This window comes from Triticum aestivum, chromosome 4B (assembly GCF_018294505.1).
Source record: "Triticum aestivum cultivar Chinese Spring chromosome 4B, IWGSC CS RefSeq v2.1, whole genome shotgun sequence".
NCBI lineage: Eukaryota > Viridiplantae > Streptophyta > Magnoliopsida > Poales > Poaceae > Triticum > Triticum aestivum.
This window is the reverse complement of record NC_057804.1, coordinates 53,099,933-53,113,518: the sequence shown is the minus strand read 5'-3', so window position 1 is coordinate 53,113,518 and position 13,586 is coordinate 53,099,933. Positions and strand designations below refer to the sequence as shown.

The following is a 13,586-nucleotide window of genomic DNA, read 5'->3' as shown; positions in this document are numbered from 1 at the left end:
TCATTCCAGCCTTAAGTTCTTGTTATCCAAATCTTACCGGTGCATCGCTCAAGTATTCTCTAATCAGCTCGTGATCTCTTCGTTCTCTTGTATCAAATTCCCTCAAGTATCTTCATTCGTTCTCTAATTCTTACCGGTGATTCACCCCTTTACTTCCTTCGTTTTCTATTCTTACGGTGGTTCATTCAATATTTCTCTTCCTTCGTTATCATATCAAATATTCGTTGTTTCCAATTCCCACCGGTGGTTCCATCAATACCTTCTCAAGTTTACGCTATATCTCTCTTAATCCTTTCTACGGGAATAAGTAGTATGCCAAATCCATTGCTTGTCATCAATTTAATTTGATGAAGGATAAGCGTACAATAAATCTAATTCTTATTTCCTTGAGGTGATTCAATTCTTTTCTTCCGGAGATTGTTCATGATGAAGTAATTCTCGGTTCTAGTGTTTCATCTTTTCTTTTCCGGAGTTCCAAGTTTTCCGCATTATCTCGTTGCGAAGCTCCATCTAAATCATTGCAAGGCTTCACCTTGTGTTTTCAACTTCTCTTTCTTTCTATCATCCTTTTATTACCGGAGTTCTTCATGGAGGCTCTACATGGTGGTTCGTCAAGGATTCCTTTCATTCTTAAATTGTTCTTCAAGTTTTTCTCTCGGAGTTAAGATCAGCCAAGCTATACTCTAAAATTAAGCATGGTGCTCAACACATGTTTTGTTTTGAGGAGTTCAAGCAATCTTCATCTTGCATCCAAAGTGCAATTCTCCTACCTTATCTTTGAGTCGGTGTTATGTCACTCTTGACGATTTCCTTCATGTTTCGCGATTCACATGTTGTCAAGAATGGGGTATTTTAAATCCATTAATCTCTTTGTTGGAGTTATCTTGTGTCATATTTCACCTAAAGCCTTCCCTAAGGAATGTTGCTAATTGTGGTGCTTATCAATGATCCTAGTTTTCTCCTATCCTCTCGGCGAAAGAAGTTTTCATCTCTTCTTTGATCGCAAGCAAGCAATTGTTTTTCGTTAGTGGCAGAATTTCACCTCAAGTGTTGAGATGTTTCCATAAGCCCACTACAAGCTTCTGTTTTTCGTTGTTGATTTTCCAACAACTCCATTGAATCCTTCTTTTCAAGTTTGCTTTCCAAGTTCACTTGTGGCAAAAGTAGACATTTTCTTCTCCATCCCTTTATCCCAACGATCTACCTTCTATTCTTTCGTTCCGGAGGCATTGTGATGTTGCTCTTTTCACTCATCATCTCGAATTGTGAGGATCATGTTCTTTTCGTGCTTATCCATTTAACCGGAGTGTTGTGTCATTTCTTCAAGTTCTTTTCATCTTATCAAGTCTTGCATCTCTTTTCAACCGGAGTGCTGTCCGAATTTGATCTTCCTTGTTCCTTGTTTATCTTGTTTCAACCAGAGTGGTTCCAATTCTTTCTTGTTCATTGTACTCATCATTCATAACTTTTCAACCTCTCAAGGTTTGTGTTTCACTCGTTTGTCAAAGAAGCAACTTAGTTTTACCTCTTATCTTCCTCTTCCTTTTCCCTCCAGTGCCATCCTAGATCTCGGGACGAGATCCTCTCGTGGTGGTGGAGTGTTGTAACGCCCCGGATACAACTTTCCATATTCGTAACTCCAACTCTTGCCTTTTCCGGAGATGTGATATGATATTTTCTCCATGGTTGGGTTTTTGTCTTTTGTTTTGCAGTTTGTTCATGTCATGCATTTCATCTCATGGCATCATTCGCATTGCATCGGCATCGTTTTCATAAAACTTGCATTCGCTCATAGTTGCTGCTTCTTCCTTGCCCCTGTTGACCCCTCCCAGATCAACCGGGCCGCTCTCTTCTCTCTCTTTTCTGAGCCCATCAAAACCCCTTGTCTCCATGGCCTTTTGTCAAACCCCTCGCATGCGCGTCCAAAAACTTCTCCCGGACCCGACCCGAGCTGTCGTTACCATTGGGTACGGATCATCCCCAAACATCTATAAAACATCTCCGTTTTCGTAATTGAACTTCCTAACCTATTTATTCTCGACCGCCCGATTATGGTCGGACAGACTAAACCCACTCCCATTATCCTATTTATAGACCAACCCCTACCTGGACCAAACCCTATTTTCTAGGGATCCTACCCTAGCCGCCGCCGCACACTAACCTGCCTCCCTTCCTCGGGATCTCCCCTATCCCATCCACCATTCCATCCCCATCCCGCAACCGCCACTTTGTTCCTCCTCGGTTTGCACGCCCGGCCAACCAGACCTCCTCTCGATCCAACTCCACCTCACCTGCTGCCTCCTCCCACAAGCCTCCTGCCACCTCGCCCGATCCCCTGCTTGTTCGAGCCCCTATCCAGGTGCTCCCGCAGCGACCCAACGACCAAAGCCTCCACCGCCGCCTCCTCTGCTCTCGAGGCCCGAGCGTCCTCTCGTTCAAGAGCACGAGCCCCTCGTCACCGCGCCGCTACGACAAGCCTGCCCGCCGACGACCTTGACCTGCAGATGAGCCCCGCCGACCCTCCTCTGCCTCCTTGATTCACCCCTTCTCTCTCTCCCTCTCTCACCTATCTTTCTCTCTTGGTACAACAACCACAGGAGCTCCGTCGTGGCCACGAAGCCCCAGCTCCCGTTGCCATCCTGTTTTGTTCATCGTTGTCACTGACCGATCCGATGAGTCCTTGTGTCTCCGGCCTCGTCCCCGCCTCCAGTTCACCATGCTCCTCCCTTGTCCCGAGCCTCTGTCGCGACCAGTACCCGACCAGCAGGTCGCCAGCGCGCCCGTCGCCCTCGCCTTCTCTCTTCTTCCTTTTCCGTTCTGCTTCTCTGAATATCTCTCTCCCTCCTTTTCTTCAGGTAACAGCAGTTGCCACTTCCCTCCATGGAGCTCCGACGCAGGTCCTCGCCGTCGTTCCGCACCAGATTCGCCCAGGGGCCGCTGGATCTCACCGTCTCCGCCATGGACCACCCATCCCCAGACCTCCTCTGCGCCGCCTTGCCTCAACCGCGCCCCGTCTGTTGCGCCTTCGCTATGTCCCTGCTGCTGCCGCCTCTGTTCTTCAGTAACGAGCAGCAGCTCGCTCGCCTCGCCTCGCGTTGGCCGTGATTCGCCAAGTCCCGTGCCGTGGCCCAGCTCCTGTAAGCCGGCCTGCCTTGGCCTCTCCACCGATCTGGGCCAACCTAGCTAGGTGAGCTGCATCCCATCTCTAAGCCGCACCCAGTACTCCTGTCGGGCCAGCCAGATTTGGCCCATCTCATGTTTTTTTCCTGGACGATTTTACGATTTAAACGAGTGCATTAATAATTACAGAAAATGCCATGATTTTAAATTACTCACAACTAAATAACCGTGCATCGGATTTAAACATGTCATATATGTAACTTGCTCAGTTTTTCATGCACTTTCATAATATGCTGTTTTCATCCATGTTAAAATGCTTAAACTTGCTGTTTGCTTTATTTTTGCATAAATGCCATGTTTAAATGATTTATTTCATAACTAAATAACTGTAGCTCGGTTTTAAATAAACTTTATATGTAAATGGGGTGGAAAAATGCCTAGTTTAACATGGTGGACTTTATTTTCCTGTTTAACAACAATAAAATATGTTTTAGGGCAGAATAGTAGCAAATTAAAAATATGCACATGGGGTTTTTCCGGAATTGTTGTTTGTTGTTCCGGCCTCATATAAACTTGCCTAGATAGGTAGTTTTTTTATGCTTCACCCCTTGCCATGTTTAACAACACTAGATGAACCGGTGCGCCCATGGTGCAAAGGCCGAGTGTGAGCCAAGTATTAGAAGAGTCTGCATTGAAATATGTAGGTACAGAATGAAACATATGGAAATAACGCATAAGAGACCTTTCAGTTGGCATACATCTGGACTTATTCGAGCTAATATTCTTGATAGAGCAAACAAAAATATTTTTCTTTACACCAAGAATTCCAAAAAGCAGAGCTTGCATACCTGTAATGGGCAGAGCAATAGACAAAGGAATGATTTTTTAAAGTATTGTTGCTGCCAAAGCACAGCTCATGCTGCATGCAGCAAGCAAGCGATAGTGATAGACAATTATGCAGAGGCCCTTGGACGTGCACTTGAAGGCAAAAGCATATATTTCTTTCATCATAGCCGTTTCAAAAGCATACCACACAGCAGTCGAAGCAGCAAATGACCGACAGTTAAACGCACAGGATGGTCTTAGATGATTATATAAGATTCAAAAGGATGATAAACATAGAAGTCTTGGTAGGCATCTATGCTAATGCTAAGTTATATAACAAGGGGCTCTTGCAACTTGCTTATATTGAGTAGACGATCAGCACAGTCCCTTGGAAGTGCATTTGAAGGCGAAAGCATATGCTTGACCTTTTTCCATGCTAGATGACCCGTTGCACCGATGGCGCGAAGGGCGATAGCAAACCAAGTTTTCAAGCCATGCAAGTTGGAATATTTAGAGACCGATATTCTTTAAACATAAGGAAATAGTTCATACGTAGTGCTATATATTACATTGATGGTAGGTTAATTGGCTAAAAGAAAACCATGCGATTAGTTTATGCTAAGCAAAGCTACATAGGCAGAGATGCATCATGTAGATTATTTTGATCACCCGACTTTTGTAAGAAAAGCTACATAGGCAGAGATAGATCATGTAGATTGTTTTGATAGCGCCCAGCTTCTGGTAACTAAGATATGTACTCTTTCGCCATCCTCATAATTAACTTGTTTGCCGCTTCTGCAGAATAAAACTGTACAATAAATGAATAAGAAAATCGATCACAGTTGCACACACAAAAACATTTGGGGAAGAACTTTGTAAGGTGGCTATTGTTCTATCTAATAAGTAATTTCCCAAGAAAGAGCATCATCATTCTCCCAACAAAATGAAAATGTAAAAAAGAGACACCGCAACAACATTAGCTTTCAAGAGACACAAACAAATGGAAGAAAACAAAGTGCAATAAGAAGAAAATCAACTTCCTCTCTCCACAAACCTTTTGAGTTCCCTACTGAAAAATTGAAGGACCACAATATATCCCTGGAAAGTAGCATTTCATTGTGATTATCTTTTTTCTCAAGGATTTCTACACACCTATCCCAGGTTACACTTTCTTGCTGATGGTTTGTTCTTGGCTAAAGTTGGTTGTTGAATATGAACTGTTGAAAAAGGTAAAGCAGTCTCAAATTCTTTGCTCTTTTTGAGTTGAACGACTCCCTCTAGAGCAATGGCCAAACTGGTCATAAAAACAGACACACACAAAAAATGCCAAGAAAAGTAAACTAGTAAAGGAACAACAAATGTATGTGAACAATGAAGAAGGGGTTAATGCTTTTAAGCACCATATCAAGATCCTTGCTGCTCACAATAAACAAATTTACTTTTATCAGTTCCAAAGTGATTTTGAGATTTTGTACACCACATAATTTTGAACCATATTTTTTATTAGGTATTGATGCATAATAGTACCAGGAGGAAGCTATTAAAAAGAAACGTGAAATGCAAACAATAGTGTAAACCCTAAATGACTAATTTCAAGCTTAATATCTTACCCTTGCTATAGACAGAATTAACAACAACAATCAACAGGCGGAGTCACATTCTCCGACGCCACAATGGGTGTCTGGTGACCCCTGGCGCCGCAACTGCGTCATGATGGACGTGTCCATCCATCGTCGATCTCATGTCTACCGACTACGTGCAGGCTCCAGGCTCCGACGAGGAAGAGTAGGGCATGGGAGACGTTGGCGCCTCAAGCCCCGCATGCCCCATGTTCTACTCTTCCTCCCCGGCGACTGCACTTCCACTGTGAGGGGCACAGACGGCTGCTAGACATGGACACGACTGGAACAATAAGGACTGTCGCCAGCGAATATTTAGAGTAGTTTATTTGCATGTAATTGTATTGATTTGATGATTTGCAAATGAGGAATCCCGTCATGAATACAATTTTTTTTGTGCTGACTAACCAATGTCCGCGGACAAGCAGCACGTCCGCAGACGGTTGGGGCCAGATTTTGACCTGTGACTCTATATAATCTTATATTTTAAGAATAGTAGTTGGAATAAATCAGACAAAACAGTACAGATCATACAAGTGCTACAAATTAGCACCAAGATAAAATTACAATTATGCCACTGTGATAGAACCACACATTTTGGACACCTATACACACGCGTGGCACATATAGCATAGAGATCACCACGTGGTTGACTATTGGCCTTGGTTCCATCGATCAGTTTCATTGGATTCGTTCCCCTCTCCCCACTGTACTTGTACTGGAGAGAAAGCATGGCTCCATCTTCACGGCAGCTCGCGCTGCAGCTTTGCAGCGGAGCGGCTCTCGCTACAGCTCAGAGGCGCTGCGGCTACATCTGCATCTCGGTGGCCCAATAGCTTGGAGGCCCAAAGGCTCCCCGGTGCCATCTACATCTCGACGGACCAGCAGCTCCCGCAGCAGCTCGGAGCTGTGGAAGTGGGTATGGCGCCGCCGTAGCTCGTATCGGCGAGCCAAATCCTCGCAGTTGCTATTGTTGCTCCCTGCCGAAGGTGGCGTCTATTTTTGCCGTGCTGGCACTCCCTAAAGCTGATGACTTTCGACTGCAAGCGAGGCTCCAGGAAGACCACGATGGCCACCGTTGCCTCTCAGGTAAAAACTAACCTCCTTCATTGTTTGATGAATCTATAGAATTTTTTGTGATTCAATTCCACTATAGCACAAAGGGCACCATAATCTACTCTTTTGCCGAGATTAGTGGAACGGCAAAGTACATCTTCATTTTCTGAAAAATAGAACAAAAAACAGAACAAGATGCAGGGAGTGAGCACTCGTAGAAGTAAACTCCAAAAGGAGAAACTTATAAATTTACTAAATAACTATACCAGGAGCAATATTACTGATTACATCCTCATGGTCTCGTCATTTACAATAGGCCTAGTTGGAAAATGGCCTGTCAGGCCGTCGACGTTGCTGACATGGTGCACCGGCCCACATTATCAGTGAACCGTTTTCGGAGTTGAACTTGTTGGTGGACAGTGATGGAATACGTCCCTAAGGCCTGAACAAACTGAGCATTTTCCTGTTTGTTTATCTAGCCTCTCATTCTTAACTTAGACATACAAATCAAAAAATAAGGTAAGGAGAAAGAGGGTGGAGACTAAACAAAGACAAACCAAGATACCAAATGAATAGTGATAATGAAAATAGAAAGCAAAAGGTGAATAAAGAGAAACCAACTCGAGAAAATAGAGAGTAAGAACGAACGCTGAGGACCTAGCACTACTTTGTTAATAGCCAAGTCTCGAGGGAGTGTTGATACTTAGCTATGTGATTCAACACTGGAGTACTAATTAGCACTAATTAGCGGCTGGGACTGCTCCAATCATCGAGCTGGGTATATTGTATAACATACTTGGTCGAGTGATCGCCTTTAGATGTTTCAGATGCTGGAGAGTATTTTCCAATCAAATCACAGATGATTTTGAGTTCACCCCTTCCTGGATCTCCTCCAGTCACAGGGTCAAGCATATATATACTATGCTATGCATACTGACACATGCATCTCCTTGGAATTGTTGATATGTATATATCATTGCTAGCAGCCGTCGTTGGCCTAGTTGGAGAACAAATAAGCATTTTAACATAAGGGTGTCACATAATTAGTTACAAAATCTAATTTCAAAAACTATGCTAGATTTGCAGTTTTTTTCATGCATCATCTGAGTTTACTGTACTTTATGCGCAGCAGCAGCCTGAAGCCAAAAGAACACAAAACTGTACAAACTAAGGTAAACATGTCCAGATCCTAATAACTTTGAAAGTCTGAGTACTAATAGAACGGTTCAAATAGTTAATAGTCAGAAGAGGCTAATTAAGGTACTTGTATAAGGAACTTAACTGGGCATACATAATATCTAGGATAAAAGAATTTAGATAAGATGCCAAGGGTTGGTCACTCTATAAATGGAACTCACCTGAACAGTAAAGCCATGGTTGTCATTGCATAGCTCTAGATTAAATAATAAGGGCAATACCAAAAGATTTATGCATTAGTGCATGAAAGAAGAGAAAATAAAATGAGTCTATAATGTCCCATGCTATATGAACACCAAATCAGGGCAACGGATGATCACCCATACAAAAAATGGAACTATGTGAGTATAAATTTTCAGGAAAACAATAGTATGGTGAGATGCATTGTGTACTAAGGATTATAAGCTCGTGTATGTACATTTGAACAAATAGAAGATTAAGAAAGGGGAACATGCAACAAAAAAAGCTTTCAAAAGTAGTAGTAATTTTACCTCTGTAACAGAGGAAGTACAAAAATCTATTGGTTGGCATTTCCTCTGGTTGGCGAATTGCCTGGGATAAAAAGCGGTAGCTATAATGATGGTGTTACTTTCTTGTGCAAGCACCAAAACTTCACCAAAAAGTATAATTTACTGGGAGCATTGTACCTTTATTTTCCCTATAATCCTTGCCCTTGCTTCTAGATTATATGATGGCGGTGCAAGCTAGCCAACATCTTCAGATTAGTCCATCCAAAAAGCACCCCAAAGGTAACAGTTGGATTGATTGTATCATTCCTGAAACGCCATTATCAGAAATTCAGTTGGTGCTTAATAGTAAATAGAAGTGCAGGACATGCTTATCACACTTACTTAGGACTCATAGGCCTTATCTAACCCCTCTCCAAACCAAATCATCTATTCTATGTGAAATAGGCAAGAGGTAGGCAAAAATGCTATATACCAAAGAGTATACGTCAATCTAAACTGAAGTACTGCTCACAAGAAACAGAGTATGTTAACATGTCGTTGCTCACCCTAAAAATAAAATAAGTTGTTGGAAAGGAGGGGGCTATTTTATGTATACAGTTTAGTTTAGTGATTTAGTACAAATAAGAACATGTCCAAACCTGACAGGCACGACAATCTCAAATCCAGAGCAGAAATGAAACGCACCATATACATTTCAGTTTAATCAACAGATGTGCTATTCTCTGAATATGAACATCACACGACCAATCTCTAATAGTACCCTACTTTTTTCTGCATGGCTCATGTGTGCAAACCGATGAGATTAGCTTAACTAAATTATCTCAGAATACCGTAGAGACTACAGCAGCTGTAAGAAACCATTATGGTTTTTCCCTAAAAAATAAAGCATCATGGTTAAACTTATGCAGTTACCAACGCCTGTTTTATTGAAACAGAAGAAACTTAAATTAACTACAGTCTCTCACAATTCCATTAATTAGAGACTACAACAGCGGCAAGAAAGCATCATGGTTTAGGTTTTGCAACTACCAAAACGTGAGCTCGTGCGAACAAAAGATAGTAAATTATTCAGCCTAGCATCATGGTTCAGCATACAAAATTACCAAAATGTCATCTTCAGCCATTGTCTTATAGTTTCAGGAATATACAAGAAAGTTCCCCCAATAATGTGACTCAGATTCAACCTACCACAAGGTTAGAGCAGTTAATCGTCGTCCGCACTGGCTTCTTTTGCTTGATCATTTTGCTCTACAACATTGGCTCTTTATCTAGTTTCCTCTGTTTTGCTCCAGGCTACCTTTTTGCTTGGGCCGAGTGCAATTGAATAAAGCTGAATTTCTTTCTATAACGATTTTGTCTAAATACAAAAGCTACTCACTTCATACAAATTCATGCAATCCCTCGTACATAAGGATATAGAGAGCCAATAAAAATCAATTGATTTAACAACTTCTATTTATTTATACTCCCATTTTATAAATTCCATTGTTGTTAACAACATCTATTTATGTATGCTCCCAGATTCTCACCAAAAATCTGAAGCATTGAGCCACTTCACCATTCACTTGCATTGCCACATAGAGTTACTTATTCATGCAACATCTAAACTCAAAGAACATCGGACTGTAAAAGAATTGAGGAGACAAGTAGACAACAACACAGACCTTCCAATGCAGCCCTCAGGGGCTCTACCATCTCTGGGAACTCAATCTCATCATGCGCTTTCAAGACGTCTTCAGTGTTGTTTGTCTGCATCTTTCCTTCCTTGCGCACATCATCTACCCTGGAAATAAGATCACACTCATGCTACTATCATCATCCAAAAAGCATCACATCACACGTATAAGCATAATATTATTTATACTCTTAGGCGGCTCTCCCCTCCACCAAACGGCAGAGCAATTAGCTAAAAATCTCAATTATGCAAATCCTAAACTAGCAGTGCTAACTATAAACCCCCAAACATTTCTTAGAAGGATCATATTTCAATACCTCTATAACCTCTGCGCTTTACTCACACAAGCACACGAACAAGAAAATCATCCAAGCAGTATTATGTTCTCAGCAATGGTGCTTAAGTGGCTATGTGCATTCTTCTCAAGTCAAAGATATGCATGTACAGAGGTGATTTTAGATCAATTGATAATCCTGAGAAATAACTACAATACATCGTCTATGAATCAAGAGCGGGAAAATACGAGGAACATGATTTGTGTAGTATTTATCTGACTGATACAACACACGAGCTGTTGTTGTTGCAGGAGTTCAGGGAAAATACTAGCTCCTTGGTTGGCCGGTTTAAGGCCCAGCCACAGGCGACGACATAGTACTACAAAGAAAAAAATCAAATCCGTCACAAGAACTCATTCTTTTAGCACAAACTCACGGGAAAAACTGGATGGCTAGAGGAGGTGCCTCACCTTGAACTGGCGCTCAGATCACCGCCGCCAAGCGCGCCGCCGCCTTGTCTGTGGAGGAGGCCCAGGCCTCTCAGGATGCCATCACCAAATCCAAGGATTGGGGATTAGGTTTTCACCACGCGGCCCGCACATCCCATAATTCAGCTACGTAAAACCAGAGGAAATTCACATCATTCTCTGGACCCACACTTAACGAGGCCCATCAGTCATCCACTTCTGAAACGAGCACAAAGGTGCAAAAGAATTGACGGTCCAGCGATCGCCAGCAGCAAAATCGTACGACAATAACAAAGATCGAATGGCTCGCACGGTGAAAATCACTCAGGTGCGCTAGAATGGCAGGTAGTGTAGCTGGTTTTATATGTTCAATTTAATATTGATGAGTAGCATAAACGAGAGCGAACTAAATGAGTGAATGTGGTTTTTTGTCAATATGCAACTCGTTGCATATTGAGCTCCACTTAACTTGTAGTATTGTTTGTTGCATTTTGTCATGCCATGCTATTTAAACCGGACATGCATCATACTTGAATTGTGCATCATGCCATGATTATGCTTATGTGTTTACCATGTTGTTTGTTTGTTTTCGGTGTTGCTTCTTAGTTCCGGTAATGTTGCGATTGTGAGGATTCGTTGGACTACTCCAGTTCGTCTTCTTCATGGACACGCTCTTCTTCCTAGCGGGATTTCAGGCAAGATGACCGTCACCTTGGATCTCATTACTATCATTGCTATGCTACTTGCTTCGTTCTATCACTATGTTGCGCTTCCTATTCACTTGTTCTTGAAGCCTCCCCAAATTGCCATGTCAGCCTCTAACCTTTTCACCCTTCCTAGCAAACCGTTGTTTGGCTATGTTACCGCTTTTGCTCAGCCCCTCTTATAGCGTTGTTAGTTGCAGGTGAAGTTGAAGATTGCTCCAAGGTGGACAGGATCATGTTGGGATATCACAATATCTCTTATTTAATTAATGCATCTATATACTTGGTAAAGGGTGGAAGACTCGGCCTTATGCCTGGTGTTTTGTTCCACTCTTGCCGCCCTAGTTTCCATCATATCGGTAGTATGTTCCCAGATTTTGCGTCCCTTACGCGGTTGGGTGATTTATGGAACCCCCTCGACAGTTCGCTTTGAATAAAACTCCTCCAGCAAGGCCCAACCTTGGTTTTACCATTTGCCTCACCACCACCTACTTTTCCCTTGGGAGTCGCTCTCTCGAGGGTCATCTTTATTTTAGCCCCCCGGGCCAATGCTTGTCTAAGTGTTGGTCCGAACCGAGTAGTCTGCGCGGCCCCCTCGAGGAAACTCGAGGTCTGGTTTTACTCATAGGATGTCTCATCCGGTGTTGCCCTGAGAACGAGATATGTGCAGCTCCTATCGGGATTGTCGGCACATCGGGCAGCTTTGCTGGTGTTGTTTTACCATTGTCAAAATGTCTTGTAAATCGGGATTCCGAGTCTGATCGGGTCTTCCTGGGAGAAGGAATATCCTTCGTTGATCGCGAGAGCTTATCATGGGCTAAGTTGGGACACCCCTGCAGGGTATTATCTTTCGAAAGCCGTGCCCGCGGTTATGTGGCAGATGGGAATTTGTTAATGTCTGGTTGTAGATAACTTGACACCAGATCCGAATTAAAACGCATCAACCGCGTGTGTAGCCGTGATGGTCTCTTCTCGGCGGAGTCCGGGAAGTGAACACAGTTTTGGGTTATGTTTGACGTAAGTAGGTGTTCAGGATCACCTCTTGATCATTGCTAGCTTCACGACCGTTCCATTTTCTCTCTTCTCGCTCTTATTTTGCGTATGTTAGCCGCCATATATGCTTAGTCGCTGCTGCAACCTCACCACTTTACCCCTTCCTTACCCTTTAAGCTTTGCTAGTCTTGATACCCATGGTAATGGGATTGCTGAGTCCTCGTGGCTCACAGATTACTAGCACAACAGTTGCAGGTATAGGTTTTGAGATGATCATGACGCGAGAGCGATGTTTTGCTTGTTTTGGAGTTCATTTTTCTGCTTCTTCTTCGATCAGGGGATAGGTTCCAGGTCGGCAACCTGTGCTAGCAGGGTGGATGTCATTTGAGTTTCTATTTGTGTTTCATCCGTAGTCGGATGGTGCTCTTATGTAAGATGATGTTGTATTCGTGTGGCATTGTATGCCTTTTGTATGTATCCCCATCTATTATGTAATGTTGATGTAATGATATCCACCTTGTAAAGCATATCAATATGCGGTTCTATCCTTGGTGGGACCTTCGAGTCTCTTTAGGATAGTATCGCATATTCGGCGTGACACCAGACCCCGGTCGTAGCTTGGTACTCACCCACCTTGGACTCACCGAACGTGTCGGAGACGAGCCTTGCCCGGGTGCGTCGGATGGTGGCTGCGCAAGGCATCGACGGGGCAGTGGTGCTCAAGGCCGGCTCCGCCCTTCCTGAGGGCCAAGGGAGCACCTTCTATCCGCTCTTCGTAAGCGCCATTGTTGCCGGTCTGGTGCCTCCTTTTTCTGAGTTTTTCTTCTCTGTCCTCCGCCATTACAACCTGCAAGCTCTGCACCTCCACCCCAACTTTGTTCTTCTTGTGGCGATCTTCGCCTACTATTGTGAGGCTCATGTCGGAGTGCAGCCCTCAGTGGCCTTGCTGCGCCACTACTTCTCCCTCCGGACCTCTCGTGGTCCCATCTCCGCATGCGCGAGCTTTGTCGCGTATGGCGGCTCCAACGCCATCTCGAAGCCTGGGAAGAGGATTGAGGACTTCAGTGTCAGGACCCCGACTCAATGCCACATCGATCTAGCATGTAACACCTCATATCACTTTGCGGCCTCACGCACGGTATTCCACGGGTGTCGCCTTACCTTAGCCCGGGACCGTTTGCGCCT

General features: G+C 43.5%; 1 long non-coding RNA gene across 1 annotated transcript; it reads right to left on the bottom strand.

The window, feature by feature from the left end:
* Window positions 1-8,067: 8,067 nt before the first annotated feature.
* Window positions 8,068-10,004, bottom strand: LOC123094400 (uncharacterized). The gene is made up of 3 exons (XR_006445821.1): window positions 9,952-10,004; window positions 8,465-8,593; window positions 8,068-8,369 (listed from the first exon to the last, which is right to left on the bottom strand). It is a non-coding gene; the product is annotated as an uncharacterized lncRNA (long non-coding RNA).
* Window positions 10,005-13,586: the final 3,582 nt, after the last annotated feature.